We start from the raw sequence: 16,139 nt of genomic DNA, 5'->3' as shown, positions 1-16,139 counted from the left end.
CCGACTAGGTCCCGCTGCTACCCGACAGGCAAGCGGGAGACTCCCAGCGCGACCAATAGGAGGGCCGCCAATGGTGCGATCCGCCCGCGGGGGGAGAAAGGGGACTTCTGGGTGGGCTCTCCCTGCGGAACACTGCGAACTAAAGGCCAACCTCCCCCTCTCAAGGAGCAGGTGGGTTGGTCCCGAGCTAGCCGGTGGGCGGAGGTAACATTTTTATGAGTTGCTCAAGAAGCAGTAACAACGAGATGGCCGCGTGGCCTAATGGATAAGGCGTCTGACTTCGGATCAGAAGATTGCAGGTTCGAGTCCTGCCGCGGTCGTAGGATGGTATTACAACTAACTTTTAGTTTGTTCCCCTTCAGGAACGAAGGATTGAGACTCTCTGAATGTAGTCGCCGCCGATTCTTACCGCAATTCAAAGATGTGTGGAACGCGAAGATCCGCGGAAGTAACCACTCCCGCCCACAAGTCCCTGCGAGATTGCCCGCCTACCTGTCTCAGCGGAGGCAAGCTTCTAAAACTGTGCCAGGTCTCTCACACCCCGCCGCAGGTGGAGGAAAGTGGAGAGGGCGGGGCATCCTATACAGTAAATCTCAATTTATACTCAGTTGATGGTTTCCAAGAGTTGGGGCTCGCAGCCATAAGCGAGGCTCCCTCACTCGCCCATCCCCTGCTGCCTCCTCGCCTCCTCGTCCTGAGTAATTCTGATGGGTAAAAATGTTGCCTTCCGTTGAACCTGAAGGTTCCGGCAGATGCTAGCCTCCAGCCCACAGCGCGGCTGGACCTTGTCCCCCTCCCCAGCTGTTTCCGGTCTCCGCATCCGTCTTCTGTTGCTCCAGGTGCTTCAACAACTCTCAGCACTCGATGGTTGGTGAACTGTGGCAAAGTGCACGCAGAACAAGGTCTACGTGATTAACTACCGCCTGAGGGTTGGGGTCTGGAGGCCCAGCTGCACAGATGAAAGGGAGGCTCGGAGACGTTTAGGATCAGCCGAGATCACACAGCTGATTAGGAATAAAATTCAGGTCAAGCTGAAAGTCGGCCGCCACCGTCCAGCGTGGATCCCAGGACACCGTGAACGGATTTGAGAAATTGACCTTGGCGTTTTTCAGCAGTAGGGTGCAGGGAAACAGTCCTCCTGCGGGCTGATGCCGACCCTCACCTGCTCCCACCACCTGGAGAGGTAGAGAGAAGCCCCGAGCCAAGCAGCATTGAGCTCTAGTCCCTTCTATTTAAATATGAAATATTTTGCATCCACTTTTCTAGATGTACTTAATATACACAGTGTTTTAATGTTTGCGGTTTTTTGTTTTGCCAAAAAAAAAAAACCACAATCAGAAATTCATCTCTCTTTTTTTTTTTTTTTCACATAACGGTTGACTTTTACAAAATACTGGAAGGAGAGGCTCTCAGCTTAAATAAGGGAGTCCCTGAACAGGGAAAACATTTTCATCTTGTTTCTTCTAACGGCCTACTGATATTTGGCATTGCCGCCAATTATGAGCACAGGCTATCAGCCACCGTGGTATTAACAGTGCCTGTGACTTTGTCCCCTCTAGCGACCACAGATATTTTCATAACGCATTACAGGTGCTGCAGGTTTTTCAAAATTTGTTTGCACTCATCTGTACTTCAAAATAACGGTGGTTACTAGACTGCCGCTAGATCCTGTTAGTTAATAAGTTTACCTATTTGTCCTAATATTTCAATACCTTTGATGTTCTTTGTAATCCTGCATGTTTTATGTGCTTAAAAACACTATTCTTCCATATAACCAAAGACTGCCTGTACCCCAAAAACTATTGAAATAAAAATTAATAAAACATATTTCACAGAAAAAAATTAAAAACAGAAACACTACTCTAGGCCAGGCACAGTGGCTCACGCCTGTAATCCCAACACTTTGGGAGGCTGAGGTGGATGGATTGCCTGAGCTCAAGAGTTCAAGACCAGTCTGGCCAACATGGCGAAACCCTGTCTCTACCAAAAAAATACAAAACAGCCCAGTGTTGTGGCACACACGCCTGTAATCCCAGCTACTCGGGAGGTTGAGGGAGGAGAACCGCTTGAACCCAGGAGGCGAAGTCTGCAGTCAGCCAAGATTGCACCACTGCACTCCGGTCTGGGCAACAGAGCGAGACTCCATCCCCCTGCCCCCACCCCAAAAAAACAACAAAACGAAACAAAACAAAAAACACTATTCTAAGAAGGTGTCTATGACACAAAAAAGCTAAGAACCCCTGGCCCAACTGTTCACAGGGGCTGCTGTTGCCAGGCCTGATTGACCTCCACTGAGATTCAGTCTCAGGAGATGTCCATCAAGATGCCTGCTCCTCACATAGACTACTTCAGGCTAGCCTAGTGCCCTGGCCCTGGAATTAGAATCTTCAACAAGGACAAAAATGTTTAATACTGATTCCTGCTGAGGGAGGATACCTGGAGGCCTGCACCCTTTCTGCCAAGTTACACTCTGTTTCCAGGCCTTTCTGAGCCCAGCTCCTCCACTTCCCCTGCCTCCTTTTCTAGGAGCTCCCCCACATCCTTCTAGAAAAGTCTGTCCCTGATAGTAGTTCCTGAGAAACAGTTACATTTTCCCACAATTCCCTGGACCTCTCCCCTCACAGAGCAAGAGGCAAAGTTCATCAGGACCCCTGTCCTCATCACAACATTCTGTACTTTTTTTCTTCTTTTTCTTCTGAGACAGGGTCTCACTCTGTGAGTGCAGAGGCGCGATCTCAGCTCACTGCAGCCTCCACCTCCCAGGTTCAAGCGATTCTCGTGCCTCAGCCTCTGGAGTAGCTGAGATTACAGGTGTGCGCCACCATGCGGATCTAATTTTTTTTTTTTTTTTTTTTTTTTGAGACGGAGTCTCGCTCTGTCGCCCAGGCTGGAGTGCAGTGGCCGGATCTCAGCTCACTGCAAGCTCCGCCTCCCGGGTTTACGCCATTCTCCTGCCTCAGTCTCCTGAGTAGCTGGGACTACAGGCGCCCGCCACCTCGCCCGGCTAGTTTTTTGTATTTTTTAGTAGAGACGGGGTTTCACCATGTTAGCCAGGATGGTCTCCATCTCCTGACCTCGTGATCCGCCCGCCTCAGCCTCCCAAAGTGCTGGGATTACAGGCTTGAGCCACCGGGCCCAGCCCAATTTTTGTATTTTTAGTAGAGACTGGTTTCACCATGTTGGCCAGGTTGGTCTGAAACTCCTAGCCTCAAGTGATCCCGCCACCTCGGCCTCCCAGAGTTTTGAGATTACGGGCTTGAGTCACTGCACTGGGCCAGAACACCCTGTACTTTCAAAGCATGTACCTCAGTTGTAACTAATGATGATTTTTAAAAAATCTCCCCTTTCCACTGCTGTAAATGCCCATAGGGACTGACCTTATGTCTTATTTTGAGCTCAATTCCAGGCCCTACCTGGAGCTTGGTAATAATCAGCACTTGCTAGCTTCCAGGTGCTGTTCTAAGGGCTCACATATGTCACCTAAGTGAATCCTCACATCGACCCTTGGATAGAGGTACTGTTATTATCCCCTTTCACCCATGGGGAAACTGAGGCACAGAGAGGCAAAGAAGCTTGCCTAAAGTCCTATAGCTGGTCATTGGTAGAGCTGGGATTTGAATTCATGGAAACCAGGATCTCAGCAACTACACTACACGGCAAATACTGGTTTATGATGCTAGGGGAGGATCCCTACTGCACGGTTGTGTGCCAGGCATTGCAGGCGTTGCAGGCGCTGCAGGGGCTGCACGTGCAGACTGGTGCGGCCTCCTACATCACTGCTGCTGGCTAACTAAGTAAGGGGCCCTCAGGTGACAGCCTGCTCCTCCAGGGTCCCTCTCGTGTGCTTACTTCCTGGTGACTTTCATGGTCTTCTCTCCTGTTTGCCAAGCCCAACTCCAGCAATTTCTACCACAGGCAGAAAATATCACTGCTCTTCCTTTATCAACAGCTACCACTTCCAAATGAACCAGGCTGAATGCTTTAGAGTACCATTTTATTTAATCATTTCAACAACCCCATAAAGTAGGTGCAAAATTATTCATTTTACAGATGAGAGAAGACAGACTCCAGTAAGAAGTGTGAAGTAAGAAATGTGAAGCATGGTGGCTGATGCCTGTAATCCCAGGACTTTGGGAGGCCGAGGCAGGAAAATAGCTTGAGGCAGGAGTTCAAGACCAACCTGGCCAACACAGCAAGACCCCCATTTCTAAAAAGAAAAAGAATTTTTTTTTAACTGGCTGGGTGTGGCAGTATGTACCTGTAATCCCAGCTACTCACTCAGGAGGCTGAGGTGGGAGGATCGCTTGAACCCAGCAGTTCCAATCTAGCCTGGGCAATATAGCAAGACCCTCATCTCTAAAAAATAAATAAATAAATAAATAAATAAAACGTATAAAAAGAAAAAAATGAGAATGTGGCCTTGTGACCTATGTGTGAAATTCAGGATGATAGCCATAGACTGTTTTCAAAACATGATTCTTATTTCAGGGGGAATAATTGGTTCCATCAACTCCACACAGTTTACGAACAGGTCAAAAAGAAATTGATTGAAACGCAAATAATTTCTTGAAGATTGGGAAGCTTCCTGATGGGAATAAACTGTGCCCTGTCATCTGTATGTCTGGCACGCAGAGACAGACGTCTGTCGCTCTTGTCCCCACCCCAATTTGTCCTTCCTTAGCTCCTGACCAAGGCTCCTGGCTCAGGGAGTTAGGGACAAGGCTTATTGACTAAGCTGAGCCAATCAGGACCCACAGCATTGCCTTCATATCATCAAATATCCAGTCAATGTTGAAATTGCCAATGGCAAGAGCATCTTTTGCTGTGGCTAGTTTGGGCTGGATTTTCTGTCACTTGTGATGGAAAGAGCTCTCACTGAGTGCTTATTACATATTTGCTAAACAAATGAATGAACTTTTTGAAAAAAGTCTTCAGCTAAATTTCACAGAAGTAAGTTTCACTGAGATGAGACTAGCTAGGCTGTAAGTGAGATGCTTAGATTTGCAAAATACTTTGTAGTTTGTTGTTTGCAACTACTTATAATATTACCTTCGCTCCACAACAATCTATAACACAGGAGGTATCTATGATACAGGTAAGTATTTTCAAAGGAAATGTGGTGTATTTCTGCCCTAAATTATAAACTCCTGTCACTTATCATACATACAATTTAAATATAGACAACTACATATAACTACACAATATATAATTTATTTATTAAAATATATAATATACATTTGTTATATCATTTAATGTGTTAAAAAAAAAAAAAACAAGCACCAGTAAGAAAGTCAACCAGCTTACAAAAAGTCATACCTGAATATAAGTTCCTTGATCAGAAGAATGAAACTTTTTGAGCAAATGTGCAATAAGGTGATACTCCATTAATGTCTCATAGTTTAAGACAAAGATGATGTTCTGAGTCAATAAGACAATTTAATTTTGAAAATGTTGATGTTAACCTCAAGAATCTCAGTCTACATGTGTATGCCACCAGAAAAGGCAAAAAAATTAAACTGCCAGTTCTGATATATTTTTGCACACTTACACATACTAAACAAATATTGATTTCGAGTAGTAACATTTCTATAAATTACTAAAAAGAAGTTCCAGTACAAGTGGACACTGGGCCAGGCACGGTGGCTCACACCTGTAATCCTTGCACTTTGGGAAGCCAAGGTGGGCAGATTGCCTGAGCTCAGCAATTTGAGACCAGCCTGGGCAGCATGGTGAAACCCCATCTCTACTAAAAATACAAAAAATTAGCGGGCATGGGGCACACACCTGTAGTCCCAGCTACTCGGGAGGCTGAGGCATGAGAATTGCTTGAACGCAGGAAGTAGAGGTTGGAGGCGGAGGTTGCAGTGAGCCAAGATTGCACCACTGCACTCCAGCCTGGGTGACAGAGTGAGACTGTGTCTCAAAAACTAAAAAAAAATTAAAAAAAGAGTGGACACTCGAAGTCTGGGCTTCGTGGCTCACACCTGTAATCCCAGCACTCTGGAAGGCCGTGGCAGGAGGATCGCTTAAGGCGAGGAGTTTGAGTCCAGCCTGGGCAACATAGTGAGATCCCATCTCTACTAAAAACAAATTTTAAAAATAATGGTTTAAAAATTAAAAAGAGTGGACGCTTGAATAGAAGGATCCATTCTGGAAGCATGTCATCAGGGCAATGTGTACTTCAGAGAGAAGGGCAGAATCTTCAGTTTCTGAATGACTGAAACATCCATGGGTTCTGAGTCCTGGTCAGGGCCCTGTGGCCTGTTTCACCAGCTGTAAAATTGTACATTCCACCTCCTGACCTATTAGATCCCAGTCAGGTCCAGCCTAGCACAGCACTGCCTGCTGAGGGCAGCCTTGGCTTATAGCCTTGACCTACAACCCACTGCCTGGGGGCCTGGTGCAGATGGTAGATGGGTTTTTTTGCAATTTGTTTATCACAGGAGCTTTTCAGTTCAAAGTATTAGCTGAGTGTAAAAGGGGTGAAGATAAATGTGTATTTCTTTCTCGCAGTGTATTTCCTTCTTTTGAGGAATACATTGGGCTGAACTCTTGGGGTCAAGAACTTTTGTGGAAATGGTGGTGTTCTCCTGTTGAAAGGGGTAACAACACCCCATCCTATCCCAGGAACAACAAGTGTTTAAGTTATCCAAGCAATGCAGGAAAACAAGAGCAAGACTCCGTGAGCAGGTACTCACATGTCAGGGAACATCATCTGCCACATCCTGTATCTGGAAGCAAATAGCCACGTTGCTTTTTCATTTAATTGTCAGGGCTTGGAGGAAAGACTCTGTATTTTTTTTCTTCAGGGAAAATGATGGACATGCTTGGTCGTTGCATAGTGTCATTCAGTTTGTATTGGTCTGTATTTATTTATTTACTGCCCACTTTGTTCCAGAAAGACTTTGAGGTGGTAGAGGTTAGTTGTGATCACATAATCATTGCTACCTGAGCATAAAGAGGGAAGCAGCTCAAACTACCTGGTGGCATCCTGCCAGGAGGTATAGCAGGGCCTGCCACTCCCACAGGCCCACCACCCAGGAATCTGGCCATGTTCCTCTGGCCACAGCAGGTTGGACACAGGTAGGTGCCTGAGCAAGGTAGGTATGCGTCGCCAGGCTTGAGGGAGACCAAACATCCATGAGGAGGCTCGGCCAATATAGCTGATCCAAAGCAGATGGTGACAAAGCGTCCCAGTTATATCACCTTCTTTAGGGAATTGTGAGAAGGGACTCTGGCCATTCTCATCTGAGAGGACAGGATGCCCAGGGTCACCAGAGCTAGTGCTGCAGCATGTGGTGATGAAGAGGCTGGCAGAACATCCCGGCTGTGAAAGCTCAAGTGGTTCTCCCCACGGTACTTGGAGCACTAGAGTGATGCCAAGTCAGCAGTCCCAGGAGTGGCTGGGATGGTAGCCGGGGTCATTGCTTTGCTAGAGGGCCAGTTCTGTGGCATTCTGGAAGTCATTTTGGAGGCCCCACTGAGAACCCACTGTCTGGCCCTTCCAAAGTTTTGTAAGCACCTAATCTTCTGTACTACATCTCTTTCTCATTAAAATATCTGGAAAGGTCTGTGTTTCCTGCAAGTGAACGCTGACTGGTTCCAGTGCCCTCCTCTGGGCTCCCACTGCACCTTGCGCATGGATTGCAGGGACTAAGATTGTTTAACGTCTCCCCCATCAAAGTGGGAGCTCCCTGAGGGCAGGGATTCTGCCTAGATTCTCTTACATCCCCAGCACCTAGCACAGGGCCTGCACTAGGAGGTGCCCAATCAGTATGTGCTAAATGAACCACCCCAGTGAGAATAAATTTCTTTTCTGCCTCTGTACCCATTGTATCATTCAGAGTTCAGATCAAGAACTAGGAAACAGACTGAGTTTTTTAAATTTAATTTTAATTTTATTTATTTATTTTTTTGAGACAGAGTCTCGCCCTTTTGCCCAGGCTGAAGTGCAGTGGTGCAATCTCAGCTCATTGCAACCTCCGCCTCCCCAGTTCAAACGATTCTCCTACCTCAGCCTCCCCAGTAGCTGGGATTACAGGCATGTGCCACCATCACATCTGGCTAATTTTTGTATTTTTAGTAGAGACAGGGTTTCACCATGTTGGCCAGGCTAGTATCAAACTCCTGACCTCAGGTGATCCACCCGCCTCAGCCTCCCAAAGTGCTGGGATTACAGGCGTGAGCCACAGCGCCCAGCTGCGTTTGCTTTTTTTAAAGACAGAGCCTCTCTCTGTTACCCAGGCTGGAGTGCAGCAGTGCCTCCCAAGCAGCAGGGGACTACAGGTGTGCATCACCGTGCCCAGATAAATTATTTTATTTCATTTTTTTAGAGACAGGAGTCTTGCTATGTTGTTCGGGCTGATCTCGAACTCCTGGCCACAAGTGAGCCTGCTGCCTCAGCCTCCTAAGGAGCTAGGATTACAAGCATGAGCCACTGCCCCCGGCTCATTCTGGTTATTTCAAGCAAGAAGAGGTGTAATGCAGGGCTTGACCTACATGAATCAAGACAATTAGAAGTGCCGGAGGGGTGGACATCAAAGAGTGACTTGCTTCAAGGTTACACCATCGCAGCTGTGATCTAGATCCAAAATCTGAAGGAAAGAAGGCCACTGTTGCTACGGCTACCACTGTTGCTGCCACCACACATGAAGCCAGTGACTGGAGAGTGCCACCTGGAGTCCTCATGATCCACCCGCCTCGGCCTCCCAAGGCGGGTTTACAGGCGTGCTGGGATTACAGGCGTGAGCCACTGCACCCGGCCTGGTTACCCCTTTTTAAAAAAATAATAATCATCATCATCTTTTAATGTATTTTCCTTGTTAAAAATAGAGATGAAGTCTCACTATGTTGCCCAGGCTGGTCCCAAACTCCTGAGCTCAAGTGATTCTCCTGCCTCAGCCTCCCGAAGTGCTGGGATTACAGGTGTGAGCCACCACGCCCAGCCCTAGCTACCCTTGGAAAACTGTCTGCAAACCACTGTCAACCTCTGACTCTGCTCCCAGGAGTCGAGAGGCCACAGGCAAGAGGGGCTGAACGCCAGTAGCTGGGGCCTAAATTGCCTCAGCTCAGAGACCAGCAGCATCTTGCAAAGCAGAGGGCCTGGGATGGTGGTAGACAGACCTGGCCCAGGCAGATAGAGGAGCTCTGGAGACCCTGCTGATGGAGCCTGTTGGCTTCACCTGTCCACGTTGTGTGACCTTGAGCAACTTACAAGGGAGCTTGCTGCGCCTCGGCATCCTCGTCTCTAAAATGGGAAGGTGATAGCCTCATAGGGGGCTTGTGAGGTTTTGCTGCAGGGACACATGCAGATTCCCTCCTCAGCAGAGGTTTTGGTTTTGTGCCTGTTTCCCTGACCCTCCCGGAGCTGGCCAGCCCAGCAGCAGCTCCGGTAATGGCAGGAGAGAGCCAGAGGAGGCAGCCACATGCTTTTCATTCATTTGGCTCCACATCCTAAATGCTGTGTCCCAAGACTGAGCCAGGCTGCCTGACATTGAAGCGGTACATGTTGAGGTCCCTCTACCCCAGAGCTGAGACAGCCACAGCCAGCTCAGATCCCAGCTCAACCCAGCACATGGGGCCAAGGGCCCCCCATTGCCAAAGCCCACAGGCCCCCCACAGACCAGCCTGTCCGGTCCCCTTATTTTACAGAGGGGAAGACACATCACTTAGGATTCTGTTGGCTACCAGCACCAGAAGCCTAATTAAAACCAATTTTGGCAGACAAAAGGGGAACTTATTAGCACATACAGCCAAACTGCACAAAGGAATGGGACAAAAAGAGCCTGACCTCACTGGGGTCTTGTCCAGCTCTTGTTCCTTCTTTCTGCAGATTAGACCAGCTTCCTCCATGCCACAGGCTGTGGCAGCTCTCACCTTGCATCTGCCCGGCTTTGAGACCTGACCCTCTCTTCTAGCCAGTTGACAAAATTCCAGGCCAAGACTCTGATGGGTCTTGTTTGGGTCACCTGCCACCCTAAGACCAGTCCCTGGGGCCTGGGTGAGGACCATAGTTCTTTTGGGACCACCTATGGGAGACAAGCATGTGTGTGCTTTGGGGAGGGGGCAGTAACACAGATGTGGCTTCCAGAGGAATCAGAATAACTCAAACACCCCCCAACACTCACTCCCACCCCTACCCCTGAAAGTGTGTCAAGCATGGAAGTGGATACTTGGAGAGGGAAAAAATGACTGTTCTCTTTTCTTTTTTTCTTATAATTTTTTAAGAGATGGGGTCTCACTCTGAAAATGTGGGATTGCAGGTGTGAGCTACTAGGCTCAACCAATCTTTTCTTTATACACTTCTGCATTGTTTGTTTTGTGATCAGAGGCATGTGCCATTTTTATAATTTTTTTCAAGTTTCGTACAAGGACAAAGAAAGCAGGAATGACTGCATGCCTTAGGCCTTTCTTTTGGCAGCACCAGCCTGTGGATACAGCTGGAATGACTTTGACAATAGTGATCCTCACCCCTGGCCTCCTGCCAGTGACCCCAGCCCTCAGCCCCAGATGATCCTCAGAGCCTCTGGCAACATCTCACATGGATTCAGAGACAAGGTGCACAGTTTGTTGGCTCACCAAAGCCTGTCTGAGTGCCAGCAGGTCCCCAGAATACACCTGAGGACCCTGATCCTCCAGTGAGCAGACAGAAAAGAGTCATTCTTGAGACCATGGAGTATTTTGAAGGGTGGACAGAGTGAGTGACTAAAAGTTGGCTTTGAATCCTGGCTCTACCACTTCTTAGTACTGTGTGACCTCAGTGAGTTACTTACCCTCTCTTGGCCTCAGTTTCTTCATCTATAATATGGGGACACCAGTGGTACCTATGCGTCAAATTTAATGCAAACTGTCTGGCAAATACCTGGCCCTTTATAAAGACCTTATAAAGGTTAGCAATTATTATTACTGTTATCACAGACTTTATAAAATTTCAGAAAGTTTTCAAAGCTAACATGAAAATAGCCTTCTGGGCCAGGTGCAGTGGCTCACACCTGTAATCCCAGCACTTTGGGAGGCCAAGGCGGGCAGATCACTTGAGGTCAGGAGTTCAAGACAAGCCTGACCAACATGGTGAAACCCCATCTCTACTACAAAAATTAGCTGGGGATGGTGGTGGGTGCCTGTAATCCCAGTTACTCGGGAGGCTAAGGCAGGAGAATTGCTTGAACCCCAGAGGTGGAGGTTGCAGTGAGCTAAGATCATGCCACTGTACTCCAGCCTGGGCGACAGAGTGAGACTCCATCTCAAAAAAAAAAAAAAAAGAAAGAAAGAAAAGAAAATAGTCTTCTGGCGGTAGCCCTCTCCATTCAGTAGGACAGCCTGGACTGCTTGATTCCCACTTAGACCCAAGCTGGCCCTCACCACCATCCATCCCCCAACCCATATGGATAAACAAAGAGAAGAGAACTCAAACCTTCCATAAGCCCATCACCCAGAGATAATCACTGCTAACATTTTGGTGAGGGCACTTCGTGATGTTACTATATTTGTAATTCTCAGCATGTACCGTGCACCCACAAACCTGTTTTTCTCACCTGCACCATGATATGATTATTTTTCTGTGGCATTGCATGATCCCTTAACTAATAATGTTTGTGGGGACGTTGAGCCTGGACATTGAGGCTGTTTTCCATTTATTTCTTGCTGCACATGGCCTCCCTCACCCCAGATGGTTTCTGCAGATCCATGTGCTCTAAGGTGATGACTAACCCGTGAGCAGGGCTGGCAGCCGCCTCTGTGACACAGAAGGGTGGCATCACTGAGTTTCGATTTAGCTGAGACAGAACACCCACAGATGCCACCTGCACAGGCTGCCGGGAACATGGCTCTGATTTACACCACAAAATCCCTCCTGATCTAGAACCATCCTGTCTCCAGAAGAAAGGCTTTGGACAGATGGAAACTGACCTTTGGAGAGACAGACGTTCTGACCCACTCTAGATTGGAATGAGATGATGCCCATCCCTGACCTGGCTGGCCTCAAAGTGGGGACAGCGCAGGATAAATGTGGCAGGACAGACCCTCTCTCCCCAGCCAGGCTGAAATCAGGGCTGAGGCAGCCTGGTGCAGCCTGTGTTTCAAAGGTAAAGGGGGGACTTCACGGCTAAAAGGAGCTGATGACAGGTTCCTGAGTGTGTGGTACCTGGGCACAGGGGAGTGTGTGGTCAGAACATGACAGCAGGTCCCTTGGGGAGAGAGGGATCAAAATGGGCTTTCAGGAAGGATGGTGGTGGGGACTTCAGCCAGGGGGGCAGGAGAGTCCCGGTGATCCAGTGACCCAATAGCCCAATGGCAGCTAAGGCCTGTGAGCCTGAAACACACGCTTGGAGAAATGGATGGAGGTGGTCTTTGCACTGTAACAATTTCTGTGCTCCTGAACCCACACTGGCCCCAGCAGGCTGCAGTTCAGCCAAGGTGGGACATTGGGTTGGGATGGTGCCCATATCTTATGGGCTAAAGTGTGTCCCCCCACTTCAATTTGTATATTACAGTTGTTACCTCCAGAGTTAGTACCTCAGAACACGACTGTATTTGGAGATAGGGTCTTTACAGAAGTAATTAAGTTAAAATGAGGTTGTTAGGGTGGGCCCTAATCCAATATGACTGGTGTCCTCCTTAGAAGAAGAGGAGATTTGCACACAGACACACACAGAGGGAAGACCAGGTGAAGACCTGGGGAGAAGACGGCAGCCACCTACAAGTTGAGGAGAGAGGCCTCAGAAGAAGCCAGCCCTGACAACACCATGAGAATTGAGAGGAAACAAATTTCTGTTGTTTGAGCCACACAATCCATAGTACTTTCTTTTTTTTTTTTTGGAGACAGAGTCTCTGTCTGTCACCCAGGCTGGAGTGCAGTGTCACTATCTCGGCTCACTGCAACCTCTGCCTCTCGGGTTCAAGCGATTCTCCTGCCTCAGCCTCCTGAGTAGCTGGGATTACACCATGCCCGGCTAATTTTTTTGTATTTTTACTAGAGATGGGGTTTCACCATATTGGTTAGGCTGGTCTTGAACTACTGACCTTAGGTGATCTGCCTGCCTCGGCCTCCCAAAGTGCCGGGATTACAGGCATGAGCCACTGTGCCTGGCCCATCACCTTTTAACAGACCTAAGCGTCTCCTGCCCTCCCCCTCGATTGCACACACCATTAAGAATCAAGGTCTCCACAGGCCTCAGCAGAAGAAAAGGTTTGCTTACCTTTACTTTCTATAGGTGCCTTGCATAAACAATGCAGAATTTCCACAAAGGAAATAGTATCTCAATGTAGGATTTTTTTTTTCTTTTTTTTTTTTAGAGTCTCACTTCCATCACCAGGGCTGGAATGCAGTGTGCTCACTGCAACCTCCACCTCCTGGGTTCAAGCGGTTCTTCTGCCTCAGCCTCCCAAGTAGCTGGGATTACAGACACACATCACCACGCTCAGCTAATTTTTGTATTTTTAGTAGAGATGAGGCTTTGCCATGTTGGCGAGCCTGGTCTTGAACTCTTAAACTCAAGTGATCTTCCCACCTCGGCCTCCCAAAGTGCTGGGATTACAGATGTGAGCCACCATGCCCAGCTAGGATTTTTTAAAGTTATTATTTTTACTTTTTTTCTTCTCACTCTGTTGCTCAGGCTGAAGTGCAGTGGTGTAATCATGGCTCACTGCGGCCTCGATCTCCAGAGCTCAAGCAGTCCTCCTGTCGCAGCCTCATGAGTAGCTAGGTCTACAGCACGTGCCACCATGCCTGCGTAATTTTCTTTTTTAAATTTTTTTTGTGGAGACTGGGTCTGGCTCTGTTGCCCAGGCTGGTCTCAATCTCCTGGCCTTAAGCAGTCCTCTTGCCTCAGCCTCCCAAAGTGCTGAGATTACAGGCGCCTGGCCGGACTTTTTAATAAGTGGCATTCCGCTTTACTTAAGTGTTCTGATATGCATCATCTCCCCTTAATTCCTCTCCCTTTGCAATACGCACCCCTGAGGGGAAGGACCAGGACACATGTGAAGGACGCCCCCTAGAGTTATGTGGTTCCCAGCCTGCAAAACTGTCTGTGGTGTCCCTGGCTCAGGAGGCAAACCCAGCTGAACACAGTTGCTCTACAAGCTGTCAAAGCTGGACCTGTCACAGTGTGGGGGTTGCTGCAGTCACTAACACAGGCAGAGATGTCTGCAGAGAGGGAGGCCTGCCAGGTTCCTTCTGAGGACAGAGCAGGAACCCGAAAACTTATTTCAGGCCTAAGGGTGATATCCAAACCTTGGTTGGTATCCTGTGGCCTTAGCCAGGAGGGTCACAGTACTCACTAAAAGGGATACAAAGGCAGTCAAGTTATAGGGATTTGGCAGAGACAGAAAACTGAGTAATGAAAGCAGGAGATGGAGACCAGCATCCATTGAAGGGTAGAATCTGAGGAGGGCGCAGCACTGGATCAGGTGCCCAGCACACAGGCTTGAATGCAGTTACCAAAGCCCCAGATGACCTGCAGCCTGGGGGCATTCCTGCCTGGTTTACCCACCCTCATAATTCTGCTTACACACCTCCAGCAACAGAAAGCTCGCCAACTCTGCAGGAATCCCATCTCCTAACTGGGCAAATCAGGTTACTGAAAATCTCAGAAAACTATAGTAGCTGCCAGAAGCTAATATGGATTGATCACCTACTTGCGGCCATTATACTCAGTGGTTTCTAAAAATTGTCCCCTTTAACCCTTTCAATAACCCTGTGAGGAGGGGACTACCACTAGCCCATTTTACAGATATGAAAATTCAGATACGGCCAGGTGCAGTGGCTCATGCCCATAATCCCAGCACTTTGGGAGGCCGAGGCAGGTGGATCACTCGAGGTCAGGAGATTGAGACCAGCCTAGCCAACCTGGTGAAACCCTGTCTCTACTAAAAATACAAAAATTAGCCAGGCATAGTGGTGCGCACCTGTAATCCCAGCTACCTAGCTACTAGGGAGGCTGAGGCAGGAGAATCGCTTGAACCGGGGAGGCGGAGGTTGCAGTGAGCTGTGATCATGCCACTGCACTCCAGCCTGGGTAACAGAGTGAGACTCCGTCAAAAGAAAAAAAAAGAGAGAAGAAAGAAAGAAAGAAGGAAGGAAGGAAGGAAGGAAGGAAGGAAGTAGGAAAGGGGAGGGGAGGGGAGGGGAGGGGAGGGGAGGGAGAAAGAAAAAGAAAACGCAAGCACAAAAAAGTTGTCAGTTGGCCTAAGTCCCACAGAAAATAAGCAGTGGGTGGAAATGGGAGCTGGGGAGATGAGAACGCTGGTCTCAGGCTCAGAGTCCCCAGTGGAGCCGCTGAGGAACTCCATCCCACCCCACTTGGCAGGTGCCAGGCAGATCAACACATTTCTCTGTGGAGGTACAAGGAAAGGCTCTGGAGTTGGTCTCCCTGCTCCACTGTCCCATAGCCTCTGCTCAGCTGCTCAGCTAGGTCTTGGGGTGGCAGGCCTGTCCTCAGTGAGCCTTTAGGATGTGTTCCTGCTGCTGACTTGCGTGTCCCTGGGGTGCTGGTCTCTACTCTCCCCTACTCCCATTCAGTGTCTACACTGCCCTGACTTGACGGGCTCCTGTGGTGAACTCTGCTGGCTGCTACCAACCTAAAGCCGGGCCCAGCTTAAGGCATGTGTTAGGGTGTTCCAGAGAAACAGAACCACCAATAGGGTGTGTATCTGTGTATGTGTGTGTGTGTATATATATACACACACATATATGTACACACATATAGACACACACACATACACACATATATATGCACACACATATACACATATATATGTATGTGTGTGTGTGTATATATATATAGCGAGAGAGAGAGAGAGAAGGAGATTTATGTCACAGAATTGACTCACACAATTTTGGGGCTGTGGAGATTTCAACAAGAGTTGACTTTGTGGACTTAAGTCCAAAAGCAATCTGGAGGCAGAATCTCTTTCTCTTTGGGGGATCTCAGTCTTTTCTCTTAAGGTTTCATTTGATTGAATGAGGCCCAGCAAGTTATGGGGAATAAGCTACTTCAGTCAAAGTCTACTGATTTAAATGTTTTTTTTTTTTTTTTTGAGACGGAGTCTTGCTCTGCTGCCCAGGCTGGAGTGCAGTGGCTGGCTCTCAGCTCACTGCAAGCTCCGCCTCCTGGGTTCACGCCATTCTCCTGTCTCAGCCT

At 48.3% G+C, this 16,139-nt stretch overlaps 1 non-coding gene across 1 annotated transcript; it reads left to right on the top strand.

Moving 5' to 3' along the window:
- Positions 1 to 247: 247 nt before the first annotated feature.
- Positions 248 to 320, top strand: TRNAR-UCG. Its single transcript has one exon. It is a non-coding gene; the product is annotated as a tRNA-Arg (tRNA).
- Positions 321 to 16,139: the final 15,819 nt, after the last annotated feature.

This window comes from Trachypithecus francoisi, unplaced genomic scaffold (assembly GCF_009764315.1).
Source record: "Trachypithecus francoisi isolate TF-2019V2 unplaced genomic scaffold, Tfra_2.0 Lachesis_group3, whole genome shotgun sequence".
NCBI lineage: Eukaryota > Metazoa > Chordata > Mammalia > Primates > Cercopithecidae > Trachypithecus > Trachypithecus francoisi.
This window is presented reverse-complemented; position numbering and strand designations above follow the sequence as displayed.